We start from the raw sequence: 16,211 nt of genomic DNA on the forward strand, positions 1-16,211 counted from the left end.
ACTTGTGACATGTAGGAGTAGGAATGTCTGTCCAAATGTGTCCTTAAAATTGTCCAGTCTTATCTCGATAAATGTTTGTAACAGTCCTGATAATTTGATTTTACTCCTATGCAATTCTACAAATGTTTGTTCTCAGAGTTAGTTAAGGGACAGTTAGAGATTCTTTACATATGGTGCATTTTCTTCCTGATGGGAAGTAGAGATGAGAAGAAATGTAAGTGGAAGGTCAAGTTCAAATGAGGAAGAAAATTGAAGCTTTTATGAGAAAGTCTACTCCTCTGCTGGCACCTTTTTGAAAGTGTAATTGATCTCTTCCTCATTCCAAGGGCTGCAGAAAGTACTTTCAAAGTCTCTGGTGCCTCTGAGATGAAAAATGTGTCTTTTGACCCCCAAACGCCAAACATTTCAGCAATCATAATAAAAAACAAGTAGATAACATGCTTGAAATGTCACATAATGAACCTTTTTTACCAATACTCAACTTGTAAGAAAGACAAAATAATACGTACAATATAGTAATCATTTCAGTTATGCCAAAAAAGTTTTTACTGAGATGCTAAAAGACAAAAATATGTCTCTGCTTTAAAAAAAACCCTGTGCTGCTCTTTTTTAACAAAATATTGTTTTGTCAACACTACTTACTCAAATATTCTACCTTGATCTGGTTACTGATTTAAAACTAGATCTTTTCATCCACTACTTAATAGGCTTTGTTTTTTTCTGAGATGAAATCAAACTAAATGTTTTCAGTTTTAGGTCAGTTAGGATAAACTTAATTATTTTACTGCCAAAGAGACAGACTTGTCTTAATGTTTCTTTTACTTATTTTTATTGAATAGTTTCCATACACTATTTTAGTATTTGGCAAAATTAATTCTAAAACTTGTCAAATGTTTCCTTAGAGTTTTGCCAAAACTTTACCAGGCTGAACAGATCTGTTTGTATTATTTTAAAGCTTCAGTTATTTCAGCTAGAAATTAGATATCATACACAAAACTGGGTGTGTTGATGGATCAGACCTGAACCCTAAGAGCCACATAAAGACAGTAAGAGAGTCGGCCTTCTATCACCTGAAGAACATTTCCAGGATTAAGAACTAATGTCTTAGTTTATCTTTAATCACTTTGATTACTGCAACAGTGTCTTTACAGGTCTTCCTAAAAAGATCAATTGTCCAGCTGCAGCTGATCCAGAATGCTGATGCTGGTGTTCTGACTAAAACCAGGAAGATAGAGCACATCAGCCAGTTCTGAAGTCCTTCCACTGCCTCCCTGAAGATCAGAGACTTTAAAATGCTTCTGTTATAAAATAAATATTTATCAATAAAGTTAATGTATATTTGTTGATAATTAATCTTGATGATTTTGACAATATATGATATGTTTTGCTTGTTTTGTAATTGATTGGTGTATTCTTTAAAGGTGTAAAGCACTTTATTGTCATTAAAGCCCATTTGCTGAAATGTCCTATATAAATCAACAACCTGATTTGACTTTCACCAGCTTCTCAGAGCAGTTTGGTGAAATTTTCCAAACCTCCTGGGGGAACTGATTACATTTGGAGTTGGTTATTCTGAAAATGTAACTGGTTTCAAACACAGCATTTACAATGTAAAACCATGACATGGTTACCATTTGACTATCTTTAATGACTTTATCAATGTAAAGCAACCAGTTATATATAGTTATATATAGTTATTTAACATTTTTCCAGCATTGTGGCTCTTACAGAATAGCTGTAAGGGCTTGTAGGCTAAGCAGGAAACAGGGTGGCACTATGAGAATGTGTTGGATAGGCAGATGACAGGCAGAGATGTGATTTTCAGGTCTTGTAAATTAATATCTAAGGGTTGTTCAAAAGCCTAGCTTATTTTTACATGTTTGTTTTAAAGAAGTATACCATTTTATTTTTGAAATTATCACCTTTCTGAATTATTTTATAATGTACACTTCAAGGACATGTTTTTCATTGCATTGTGAGTTTTTCAAGCATCCATACAATTCAAGTTCAAAACAAAGAATTTATAGAACAAATTTACAAAACAAAAATAATACATGTCTGATTAGTCAGACATGTATTATTTTTGTTTTTTGTTTATTAAATGTGTTCATTTTGCAAAGATAACAGCTAAGAACAATCTTAGAATTCCTTCCCCAATTAAAACAAAATTTTTTAGATGTTTAGAGAAACTGTTGTATTTCTGTTAATTATTACTTTCTGCTTATAGCAAATGAAAACACAACATTTAAGATTAGAATATTATGTCAGACCAATAAAAATATTTCTAATACAGAAAGACTGGCATAAGGAAAAGTGTGTTTAACACTTTCTTGTATAGACTATGACTGTACGCTGTGAGTTGAAATGATTTTAACATGTATCACAAATAAAATTGTGTGAGGTTTAGGTCTATAAAGAGAGTAGGGATTTAATACTTTCAAAGTATGAAATTATTTGTTCTTTTGTCTACATCTTCATACATTTAGCCACTATTGTTTGCCACTGCGTCTCAATGTTTATCTAATCAGTGTTGTAGCTAGACAAATGTAATTATGCTGCAATAATGCACATTGTCTTTCAATAGAACGTATTGATCTTCATTTTTTTACTCGTGTTGAGTGTGAATAATAGAATAGAATAGAATAGAATTCAACTTTATTGTCATTGCACTGTCACAAGTACAAGCAACGAGATGTAGCTCTGAACTCAGCACTGTTCCACAGTCTTCATTATATTTGCTTTCTTTAGGTTTCATTTTAAAAGAAGACTGTGGTTTTGTGTGAGCAAACACTGCCATCCGCTCAGCCACCCACAGTTAATTGCAGCAGATGAACCTCAGCTCTGGCTTGTTCAGCTTTGTGATTTTCAGCCAAGGTCGTTCCATTTCCTCTCTCTCTCTCTCTTAGTAATCTAAGATGGTGAAAGCCCAAGTATGACACACTGTGCATTTCTCTCTGTTTGACAGGATGACCCTGTGGGCAAGGAAAAGCTTCTCTGACTGGGGGAAGGATGTGACCAACGTGATATTATGACAAATCTCCCTTAAAAACCGGAGCATGCTTGCAATATATTACACTGCCAGGATGAAGCCTTGTGGCCCTAAATGGTTGCAGCACCTGCGTCCCCCTACTATCTCCATTACGTGCCTCAGGAACTGACTCGTTCTTCAACAACTACTTGTGAATATGATGCTGTATGAGTAACAAAACCGCTATCATTATCTTTAGTTTTAAGATAACAGACAGAGGTAGAAACAGTTCAGTCATTCTAATTATGAAATATGAACAAGAATTATTTTGTCCTACTTTATTTGAAATATTGATTTAGTTAATTTTCTCATAGTTATTCTCTTCATCAGTTGCAACTTAATATCAGTACTGCCTACAATTTACATAAAGCCAATCAGAAGTATGATATTAATTTAGAGATTAATAAATTACCGGGTTGGTAAAAACCAAAGATGATAAAAGGGGATATTTTACATCCATATTGGTTAGAAGTGGGTTGAAAAGAATGCACTTTATGTGATTACATAAAGTGCATTCTTTTCAATAATACAACCAGGTGACTTAGTCAAGGATTACATTTTTAATTTTCACTCTTTAATATTTCCAGTAACTAATTTCTTCTGTTCCATAAGTGGAGGTGATGGTGGTTTTCCTGAGAAATGACTGAATTACCTCCAGAGTCCTGCTAATGATCTGATTATTTGACTCAGATGTTCAAGCAGAGACACATCTGAAACCCGGCAGGACAACAGCCCTCAGGCCTGGATCTGAGAACCCCTGCTCTACAGCAAGCAGTCAGGTCTGCAGAAAGCATTATCAGGGTGACCATCCCTCCATTCAGGACATGCACAGAACTAGACTCAGGAAAGGAGAAGCTAACGTCTCTGCAGATCCCAAACATCCTGGACACAGCTTGTTGGGATTTTTAGTTTGAGGTTGGTGCCTCTGAACACTATTTGCAAACACCGACTGCAATGGAGGAGGTTCCTTCCACCATGCCGTCTCTCTGATGAACACTTACAGTAACAGTCAGAATGTCCACGGCCTCATGTATAAAAGAGTGAGCAGCTCTAATACTAAAAATTGATGCACGGACAAATTTAGAAAAGTGCAGCACACAAACAAATTCAGATGTACAGTATAAAACTATTCGCATGTACATACCTGCACACCTTTCCTTTGTTTGTGGGAAATAGAGCACAGCTGCTGGTCTATGGGGGAACTCCCATACTGGTCCGCCATGTCACCACCCATATATACATCTTAGTGTAAATTAGTATAAATACCCAGAAGGCTGCCAATAACTATGAAAACGGTCCTTGCTTGTATCAGTATAAGTATTCATGATAATAATTCTTATATATCTTACAGGTAAAAGCCAGTAAATTAGAATATTTTGAAAAACTTGATTTATTACAGTAATTGCATTCAAAAGGTGTAACTTGTACATCATATTTATTCATTGCACACAGACTGATGCATTCAAATGTTTATTTCATTTAATTTTGATGATTTGAAGTGGTAACAAATGAAAATCCAAAATTCCGTGTGTCACAAAATTAGAATATTACTTAAGGCTAATACAAAAAAGGGATTTTTTAGAAATGTTGGCCAACTGAAAAGTATGAAAATGAAAAATATGAGCATGTACAATACTCAATACTTGGTTGGAGCTCCTTTTGCCTCAATTACTGCATTAATGCGGCGTGGCATGGAGTCGATGAGTTTCTGGCACTGCTCAGGTGTTATGAGAGCCCAGGTTGCTCTGACAGTGGCCTTCAACTCTTCTGCGTTTTTGGGTCTGGCATTCTGCATCTTCCTTTTCACAATACCCCACAGATTTTCTATGGGGCTAAGGTCAGGGGAGTTGGCTGGCCAATTTAGAACAGAAATACCATGGTCCGTAAACCAGGCACGGGTAGATTTTGCGCTGTGTGCAGGCGCCAAGTCCTGTTGGAACCTGAAATCTCCATCTCCATAGAGCAGGTCAGCAGCAGGAAGCATGAAGTGCTCTAAAACTTGCTGGTAGACGGCTGCGTTGACCCTGGATCTCAGGAAACAGAGTGGACCGACACCAGCAGATGACATGGCACCCCAAACCATCACTGATGGTGGAAACTTTACACTAGACTTCAGGCAACGTGGATCCTGTGCCTCTCCTGTCTTCCTCCAGACTCTGGGACCTCGATTTCCAAAGGAAATGCAAAATTTGCTTTCGTCAGAAAACATGACTTTGGACCACTCAGCAGCAGTCCAGCTCTTTTTTTCCTTAGCCCAGGTGAGACGCTTTTCGCGCTGTTTCTTGGTCAACAGTGGCTTGACACGAGGTATGCGGCAGTTGAAACCCATGTCTTTCAAGCGTCTCTTGGTGGTGGATCTTGAAGCACTGACTCCAGCAGCTGTCCACTCCTTGTGAATCTCCCCCACATTTTTGACTATCTTGACTAGGGCGCGGTGATCCCTATCGCTTGTACACTTTTCTGACCACAGTTTTTCCTTCCCTTTGCCTCTCTATTAATGTGTTTGGACACAGAGCTCTGAGAACAGCCAGCCTCTTCAGCAATAACCTTTTGTGTCTTTCCCTCCTTGTGCAATGTGTCGATGGTCGCCTTTTGGACAGCTGTCAAATCTGAAGTCTTCCCCATGTTTGTGTAGGCTTCTGAACTGGACTGAGAGACCATTTAAAGCCCTTTGCAGGTGTTTTGAGTTAATCAGCTGATTAGTTTGTGGCACCAGGTGTCTTCAAAATTTAACCCTTACACAATATTCTAATTTTGTGACACACAGAATTTTGGATTTTCATTTGTTGCCACTTCAAATCATCAAAATTAAATGAAATAAACATTTGAATGCATCAGTCTGTGTGCAATGAATAAATATAATGTACAAGTTACACCTTTTGAATGCAATTACTGTAATAAATCAAGTTTTTCAAAATATTCTAATTTACTGGCTTTTATCTGTATTTAGGGGCGTGCTGTGGTGGCGCAGGGGGTTAGCACGCTCCACATTTGGAGGCCTTAGACGTCGCGGGTTCGACTCCCGGTCCCGACGACCTTTACCGCATGTCCTCCTTCAAAAATGGCGCCTGCAGACGCAGCTCCTGTCGTGTGTGTGTGTTAATCTGTGTATAAAAAATTCTTGCTGTAACTGCGAAATAATTTCCCTGCTGGGATGAATAAATAAGTAAGTCTTCTTCTTCAGTGGTTCTTTCAGGGCACGTAAGGTCACCTCACAAAAAATAATAAATTTTACAGAAAAAATCCAAAAAGAAAAAAAAGAATAAAGAGGTCCAAGTGCAAATGCCTATTTGAACAGCATTTGCAGTTGAAAGTGAATAGTGTGCATAAGTTGCACATTTACAGAATAGATGCTCTCTATTCATGAAAGTGCAGTTACAAAGCTGGCGTGGCTCGACTGAAGGATGAATGTCTAACCTGTCAGCAGCTTCAGTTCAACTGGTAATGCATGGCTCCTTTTTTAAGTTCTGCACAGAGCTAAGCGCTAATAAACCATCATCAACATGTGCTAGCAGATCAATATGGTCTCTGATCAAATGATCCCTCCGAATCCTTCTATTGACGATGTTCTCCATCAGTTCCAAAAGGTTCCACAATTACACACCTTTGTTTAGCTATTCATATACATGTGTGATTGTCTACACACCTTGACCATCTTAACAATAATAAAACCTGACCTGTTTGGAGTTAGTCTGCTGATATGACCCTGTTTTCTTTTTCAATGAGAATGAAAGGGTATCACAGATAACATGCATTTCTTGCTCTTCAGTGCAATTACATTTTATATGACACAAACTCAGGAAATGTACCACTTACATTTGTGTGAGGTATTCCCATCCATTTATTTTTGAGATTTGCCTCTTTGTAGTTAGTTATTGTCCACAAAAAAGTTTGAGTGCCTGTCGCACATTTTCATGGCAGGTTAAACGTTTACCTATATTTATGCAAACCTTCAAGTCACGTTTATTTTTATGCATGCAGACTTGTACTTAAAATATGGCTCCACACATATTTTGTGCTCACGCATGCTTTAGACTTGAGTCCCCAGATCTATACCATGCATATTAACACCAATTTAAACTTGACTTCCGCTTTTGTAAAAACACCGTATATATACATGTTTTTTTTAAAAAGGGAAAAACCATAAAAAATAAAACCAAGTGAAATTGTTTATGAATGTGATAAATAAAGCTGACTGATAAAGCTGGGAAAAGTTGAGTTACTAGTTCATAGCAGGGGAAACAGAAAAGCACACTAAACACACAAACATCTGGTCACCAGTAAAGCTCTGGACCAGAACATTTCAGTCCATTTTTAAAACCCATGGAGGAACAGATATGAAGGTCAGCTAGGATAAACAAAAGGCCGATTAAAAACAAAGCTGCCCTGCCTCCTCACTGATTGGAGGGGAAGTCATATAAAAGTCCAATCACAACACAGAAGATAAGTTTTCATTTCATAGTCCTCAGTAGAGGGTGCCAATCATGCATGAGAACCTGAGCCTGATAATCAGCAGCTTATGATGGCCCAGTCCTCCACCTGCAGCTGACAGGCCTGATACACATGTGGGCTTGTCATCACAAGCCCACATGTGTATCAGTGCTATTTACTTTAAAAATTTGATCCTGAGAATGTGTAGATATAGGGGAAAAATTATGGGTTTTTTTTTTTTAAGAAAAAGGATAGCCCCCCACCCCCCGGCTTTTTCTGTTTTACTCATCTGCCACAAAGGCAGTGAATAGAGAGAAGCTGCAGAGCTTACTGCAGATGTTTCTGGTTAGACTTTCAGTCAGACCTTTTTCTACATGTCATGGCTCTCTCTATGAAAAAACAAAAACTTGATAGAACAACTAGATACAAAGAGATTGTAACCATTATAAGAATATCACAAAACACTTACTATTAACCACTATTGGCTCTGCAGTTAAAATCTACTCTGAAGCTCCTTATTGGTACTAAAGGACTACATCAGTTTATGAATCTGTACAGTGCTCAGAACTTCAAATAATTACATAAAATTTGAATTAGATAACTCTATGCTCCACGTGGGATATATGTGTAAAAAGAACACTTTTTAGCACAAAGTTACTGTTGCACAATATAAATGTGCTGGTCAACCTACTGAAGCATGGTCAAATTTGAACTCCCATTTATGAAAAGAAAAGTCTTATTAAAATATAATTTTATTCTCAAAATCACAATATCAGATACGGTTTTAGTCCCCTTTAAATGTACTAACCCAATAAAGCTTAAAGCTAAGAATGAGTTTTGCTGTGGGTCCATTTAATAGCTGTTCTGTAAGTTCACTGCTGTTCTGTGCTTTAGACTGCACTCGATGAGACTCAAATAAACTGATTTCATTTTTACTGGACATAATTTCTTTTAAAGGTTCTGTGTGAAAAGTGGAAGTCAATGCAGACAGAGATGAGGAATGAAAAGGAAAGAATAACTGCAGTCAGTTCATCTATTATTAAATATGTCAAATGAAACTATGGGATTGTGATTAGGTATGAGTGCAGTGTATTAGAAAAGCCCTCACACTTTGTGATCCTGTGAGATGAAAGAGTGGAGCAGGCATCAGGTGGAAGTGTAATGGTTTTAATGTTTGTTTTATGGTGCAGAAGAAAAAGTGTGAGCTGACAGCTCCACACTGTGCTCTCAGCAGAGGGAGGCCATGAAGATGCTGATCCGCTTGCTCTCGTGTCTAATTCAGCTACTCCATCCTGGAGAGCCCGATTGCTGTCGAGGAGCTGTGCAGATGTGACATGATTACTGAGATCTGGAAGAGCAAACAGTTGATGCTGCTGCAGAAAATTGTTGTTTTTTTGTTTTGTCTTTGGAAATAATTGGATAGCTGGAGGGTGCTTTGTGCCTGTAACAATATTTAGACTCATGTAGGAAGTGAAAATCCACCCAAGGTTTAACATATGCAGCTTGTTATAAGGTGTTGCTGTGATTTATGAGGTCACAGTCCAGAGAGATGTAGAAGCACTCACCCATAGCAGGAATAGCTGACTGATGTAGTATTTTATTTTTTGCCTATTTTCTTAAGTTGAACAGAATGACAGGCCTCTGGATGTCTTCTTGCTTCCTTCTATGTGTTCAATTCTTTGATTAGTTGATTTTCCCTTGAGTTGATTTCACAACGGTAGAGCAAGTCTGAACTTTTCCAAAGGCTCTCTGTTAGAACCTAGTGGCCATTGTCAGCCAGAGAATGAAGTGAAAAGATTAATCAGGTCACAGCAGAAAAGGAGGAAATTTTTGTGAATACAAGATCTTTATTTTTCTAAAGTAATGTCATCTTGGCTTTTGAGAGGATAAAAGAGTGTTCTGACTACCTCAGTGGATTCCACTCTGTAATGACTACCACTTTCTTGTTCTCCATGAGGACATATTTCTTGAGCGAACTGAAATAGCCACATGATTAGAATAAAAGCATGAAAGAATTGAATTATATTTTCAGGAGAACAATAAAGCAGAGAAGAACAGGATCAGCAGAGAAAGAAGAAACATTGGTTTCTTCTTTCTGCATGGATTATGATCTCATAATCCATGCAATTAAAATGAAGTGGCTGACAATGTCATCAGAATGCTTTCTTTTCCTATTGTGAGCTTGCTGGTGTGCAACTTCTTGCAGTGTGAGCTGCTTTGATCCTTTCATGACTTTCAACTCAGATGAAGAGAACATTTAGGAACACTTGTTCCAATGAAGACAGCTGTAGATAATTTGAAAAGTTAATTTGCATATTATCTGGGTAGGATAAAAATATTAAAGCACATTTAAGCTAAATCTAATTTCTTTTGTGGCATTGGAATTCAGAGGCTTTTGTCCACTCCTCACTTCTTAAATGTCCCATTGGACGAAGTCTGTGCTTCTGTTTTCAAATCACCTGAATCTGTGACAACTTCCTCATGACAGTTGTTCTGGAATCCTCTCTCTTCTATCAAACTACAGAGAGAATCGTCCTCTGATGCAGACACTGTGGAGAATTTAATTTGGGAAACACAGGCACAGCTGAGAGTTTCTTTCTTGCAGATGATGGATGAGCGGGACTTTTCCAATGCAAAGAACTCTCACATTTAGGCCTGAGCACCTCTGCTGATAACGTCCTTGAGGGAAAAGTTCTCCTTCACAATCAGTGTCCAACTAGGCAGAAAGCAGAAGGAAGTAAGTTACAGTTCCATTTCCTGGCTGTAAAGATATCTCCCCCTGAATTCAAGCATGGATGCTGTCATTAGATAGCCGTCTGAGGGACCATCTTGTTGCAAATATTTATGCAGCCTTCATTATCCTGGTTAAATCATGAAATCTCTTTCTGCGAAAAACACAAGAGGCAAATTAAAACAGCTTTTTGAAATCTCAAATCGGTATTATTGTGATGTCCTTCAGTAGACTGTTAATCTCTGTGCTACAGAGGAGGACAAATGATGTTTTATTCCCTGCTTCATGTAAGAATATTAAACCAATTTAAAGCTGCAGTGTGTCAGAGGATGCTGCCAGACACTTCAAAGAAACAACACAAAGGGAGATACTTTTTAAATCAGCTTATACAATACTTTCTATTTTTAAAATGTTTGCAGTGAATTGTTTTGCACCCTTTAATACTTGCACTGTTGAACATCACACTTTTATATCAGCTATTCTTCATTTTTAAAGATTATAGCTACAAATCCCTGTCTTACTTCTAACCTGTGATAAAAGGAGCTCTGACTCCTGTATGATTCAGTTCTTTTAATGGCTGTAGTGTTTAGAAGATGAGATGAGAAAGCTTCCAGAGGTGGTTGTCTGGTGATTTTTTCTGATACTTTTTGCAAAACAAATGGAACTCTGGCTGTTTTAATTTTAATTCTTCTGATTAGATTAGTTCAGACATTTTAGCTTTTCTTTTTGAAAAGTGGTAAACTGCACACCATGCAGAGTCCTTCTGGCAGCACCGCAGGGGGTTCTCTAATGCTCACTTTGAGTGTAATGCTGTCTGAGTGCCAATCAGCATCTCTAAATCTCAGCCTTTGCTTCTGGTGTGAACAGAATAAAGTGTTTCCTTCAGATCATAGAGGAGTGTTTTACATGTGCAAGAGTCTAGAACTGAAAGGTGCAGCTACTTTCTCAGGCGATGGAGGAGAAGAAAGAACATTTAGTGAATGGTCTGTGGCCCTTCGTTAAAGGGACCCAGGATTAGTTGAACATGTTGGCCTAAATATGTTGTATTTTCCTATTAATTAAAGAATTGCTGTTTGTGACACTCCAAAACCCATAATTACTTCAAAAATGTACATCTTTTGTTAGATTTTTCACCCATGGAGGTGACCATTCTTTCACTTGATGGGTTGATGATGCATAGTGGCCCATTTTGTACTGGAATCTACAGATTAACACAGGAAGGCTAACTTCACTTGAGTTTTTGCTTATAGTATTGCGTTTCACTGGTGTAATTTTAGATAATGCCACACTGTGTCACTGTTGGCTGTAATTTAAAAAAAAAAAGAAAAAGAAGAGGTTATCTTGGATATTTTCCTACATGAAAGAAAGATTGCAGTGCCAGAGCCGGAGTGGAAAACAACTCCCGAAGGACTTAATCTGTACATTTATCTCCATAATTGTTTATGGAGATAAACTTTGAGTCAATTGTAACAGCAAAACTAAGATGGCTCTAACAGGTGATCGTTACTTTAGCGAGCTAAAAGTAAATGCCATACAGCTGCTGAGACAGGCAGCACTCGAAGCTCTTCAAAATGCTAACAGAGCTATATTGCCTTCTGAACTAAATCTACAGATCTGACTGGATCTGTAAACTGTAAACTGTCATGATTCTGGCCATCTGCCTGCTTTGTCTTCCTCCTCACCTTTCATCTCTCCAATCAAGCTCATCTGGTTCACCTGGTTCTCATGTCATCCATCTGTTCACCAGCAGTTATAGTACAGACAGTGCCAGATTTTGAAAGCCTTCAGTGTGAGTAGATATCCAGCGTTGTCTCCTTTGTCTGACCACAATCATGACCACGATTCTTGTCTCCTGGATTGCCCTGTTTTGCCTAGCCCACACACATCGGATACTTCACTGGCTTCTGATTTCTGGACACGACCCTGTTTCTGCCTCTCAACTGCTGCCGCCTGCTTCGTCCCTGGATTTGCCTGCCTGAGAATGTCTTCACGTGCCTGACCTGTTTCTGTTAGTGATGGGCAGATGAGGCGTCACTGGGTGTGTGGCACATTTCCCAAACTGTGTCGACACTGTGCTGAGACTGTGTTGCTTTGTTACTCACAGTGACATCTGCTGGATTTAGAAAATCATTGCAGGCAAATTCAATAAAGACAGGAGAGTTAACCGGTTCCTCCCCCTCATGCCGGGAACATTGATGCCTCAGCATTGTGAAAGTGTTCCTGTTACAGTAAGACAAAACCTGGGAGCAAATACTACATTTTTCACCTACAATATAAATACAAGTTATCCCATGTAAGCCAGAGGTCTCAAACTCCAGTCCTCGAGGGCTGCAGTCCTGCAACTTTTAGATGTGTCTCTGCTGCACCACACCTGAACAGAATAATTAGGTCATTAGCAAGGCTCTGGAGAACTGATCTACACAAGGAGGAGGTAATTAAGCCATTTCATTCCAGCGTTTTGTACCTGTGGCACATCTAAAAACTGTAGGACAGCGGCCCTTGAGGACTGGAGTTTGAGACCCCTGATGTAAACTAACTCAAATATCACATGGAAAGGAATTTGAGTAATCCGAATGAAAAATAATCAAAAGTGGAAATGAGAATGGAATAATTATTTTCCATTATAAGATCAAAATGATCCCAGATGGGAGAAAACATCCTCTTCTTTGGTTGATCCATGCTGGTAGTCAAAAACCAATGCAAACCGAAGAACACAAAGTATCTCCAACAAAACCCACAAATGTGTCGACACAGTTGCTCCCTCATCAATACAATTTGGCGCGCTCACATCCAAACGAAACTGGAACAGTATTGGTCACGTGGTTTTCCCTAAAGTGATACACGTACCGACACAGGGTTTCATCTTGTTTGCTCGGTGCATGTGCCAAGGTTTCGGTGTCGTCTGTCCCATCACCAGTTTCTGTCCCCTGACCTCCGAATTCTGATTTCCCCAGGGCACATAACCTGCTACCAGTATTTACTCCCTGGATCAGACTCTATCTTGCAGAGGTGTTCTGTTCTCTACAACCAACCCCTGAGATGACTTTTCACCACCACTTCGCTGAGGAAGCAAGAACCTTCCCCTGTTCTCCTCAGCACTTTGAGAAAGTTAGTGGCTTTTCTTATCGGGCCTTTTGACCCCAAGAATATGAGCCACTAACCTGTTTCTCTGTCCTCGGTGGTTCCGGTCCCATCCCTGGAGGTTGCCTGTCCCATACACTCATTCTTAATAAGCCATTTGCTTTTCTATTGTGTCTAGTTGAAATTCCAGGTCCTCTGTTCTGAGCATTACATAAACAGCTGTTTCCGGACCTACACTAGACCCTATACAACACAGCTGTAGCCGAACCGGATACAGCTCTACAGAAGCTGGGAAAAACATCAAAGACAAGCAGCGCTAATGAAACTATTACAACTGGAAATGCTACAGACAACAAGATCCAGGTTTTACTTCTCCATGCTACACTGGGATGGAATGGGATGTGATCACAGAAGCGATCATGGATCTTATACATTGCACGGCAGTCGTTTATAACACATCTGAGTTACATTATGCTCAACTTTTAAATACTCTTGCACTATACAGTAAATAGGTTAACATCTGTCAATTTCAGATGTTAACCTATTTGCTCCTATTAGCTTTTTCCTGTTCAATAGTCTTATAACTTAACTTTGTAAAGTCAAATGAGCAGAATGAATGTGGAATGCTATGGACCCACTATTGTGTAATTAAAGTTTAATGTTGCTATGCTCCTCTTGCAAAAGATAATCTACCAATGATCAGAGATGCTTTCAGGCAACAATTAAACAGAGACCTTCAGTACGCTTTTCCCACTGTACAGTAATTAGAGCTATGGGCATGTTTTTGATTTTTAGGACAGTAAGTCCAGTTGTACAAGCTGCTTTCCTCTATAGAACATGAAAGCCAGACAGGGCCATGGCAGAGGTAGAGAGAAAAGTCCATTTTTCTCTCCTATAAGAGACACAAAGGGTGATGTTAACAGCAGCAGTAGAGGAATGGGACTTGGATACAGCAGACTATTGGATACAGGGACTATTGGATACATAACAAAGACAATAATCATAGGAAATAAAAAATATTTTTCAATCATCAAATTACATTTATAAGAACTGGACGGTGGTTGTGATGCTGTCTGCTTCGTCTAATCGCAAGAAGGTCCAGGTTTTAGATCCTGATCCAGATGGATCTGGGTCCTCCTGCAGAACCCCAGGGGTTATTTTCAGTTAACTTGTATGACTCAAACAGCTGCTAAAAAAAGAAATTATGTAAACTTTCAGAATGATCCAAACTTTGTGGTGGGATTGTTTATATAATAGAAAGTTGTGAGATGCCTCACACTGGATACGGCATCAGCCCAAATCTAAATTCAGCAAGTGCAGAGGGAATAAAGCGACTGAAAGCAAAGGAACAATATGTGTCGCAGCCTGAGGGAAAAGCAGCTCAACAACACATGGAATTCCACTGAGCTGCTTGGAAATCTGTCTCGTCTTCTTGCTCCTATTAACTTTTCCCTGTTCATGACAGTGTGAAATCTAATTTTAACTGACTATATGTTATGTATTTCTGTATTTGCCTTGAAGGGTGTGTTCTGCTGAAATGATGTTCCTCTGTATAATGCTGTAATAGTTTTACAACATGTCTTAACGGCTCTTAGTGAAAACCTGTGCTGACGAAGAAAACGTCTGCTGAAGTTCAGAAGGCTTAAAGGTCATCCGTCCATCCGTCCATCCAATCAGCAAATGAACCAAACAGAAATATTAAACCAATCAATAAGCCCAACTGACCAATAAACAAAAAGAACAGCAAACTTGATTAACTCACCAGCAAATCTAAATTTACAGTTGAAACCACAAATGTACACACAATGAATAAAAAGGGAAAAAAAATTGTCCAGTTATATACTTGTTACTCTAGTTTATTTATATTTCTTAGCTCCAATTATTCTTTAGTGTTAGATTCTTTTCCTAGTCTCTCGTGTACTCTCCCTCACACCCTGTGGGCCATTTTCTCTCTCTCACAATTCATGACACTTTTTATCATTGTTGAATTGAACAAATGTAACTATTTGTAATCATTCTAACTGATGTAAAAAGAAGAGAATTGGGTGTGATTTAACTTCAGACAGTAAGAAAAAGGTATATGTTTCTTTTTATTCAGTGTATGTAAGCTTCTGTTTTCCAGTGTAATAACAATTAACAAAAGAACAGACATTTGTACTGATGTCTACAATTTTATAGAAAATAAAAATAAAAATCTATAAAAAAAACATTTTTGCTTCTGAAAGATACCAAAAAAAGACCATGAGGCTCATGAATCATGAACGATTCAGGTCTTCAGGTCTGTTGCTGTGAAGTTTTTCATAAAATGAAAAGAATTTTAAAACTGAGTGGTGAACAGAGAATGCAAATGAATTTTGGCATAACTGTATGTGTACATGAGCACTAAAGCAGCATCGTGGGTGTACAGATAGAATAAGTGATCATGTTTACATTGTAGTAAAGGGAGTGTGTTAGATGAGTTTACCCCTCCAGTCATGAAAAGACCCATTAAGCATACATAAGAAATAATTATGATAAAATAGTTTTACATCACCCACAATATTCTCACCAGGTGTTAAGTTTAAAAATCATCTTGTGCTTGTTATTCTGTTATTATGAATAACGTATCATGATGTGAGTGATTTATTTTAGACAAATGGCTCATGTTTGATGTTCCAAAGCTGTGTTTTATAGTCCTTAAAGTATCTGATTCTGTAGTTTTATCTAAACCTCACCAGTAAGCAGAAATGCTTTCAGGCTATGAATTTTGTGGCCTGCTTCACCAGTTCCTGGTAATTGTTCCCATAAATCCCTATTAATCTGTGTTTAGGTGTGAAGTTTTTTAGAAGAAGAGGATTAGATTTTCCAGCAGCACAAATCTGTTCGGTGCAAAGAGAGGAAGACATTCAGAACTGAAGTTAAACCAGCTGATCAGTCAGGACACTCAGCCGATGGCCTGTG

This window comes from Xiphophorus couchianus, chromosome 7 (genome assembly GCF_001444195.1).
Source record: "Xiphophorus couchianus chromosome 7, X_couchianus-1.0, whole genome shotgun sequence".
Taxonomy (NCBI): domain Eukaryota; kingdom Metazoa; phylum Chordata; class Actinopteri; order Cyprinodontiformes; family Poeciliidae; genus Xiphophorus; species Xiphophorus couchianus.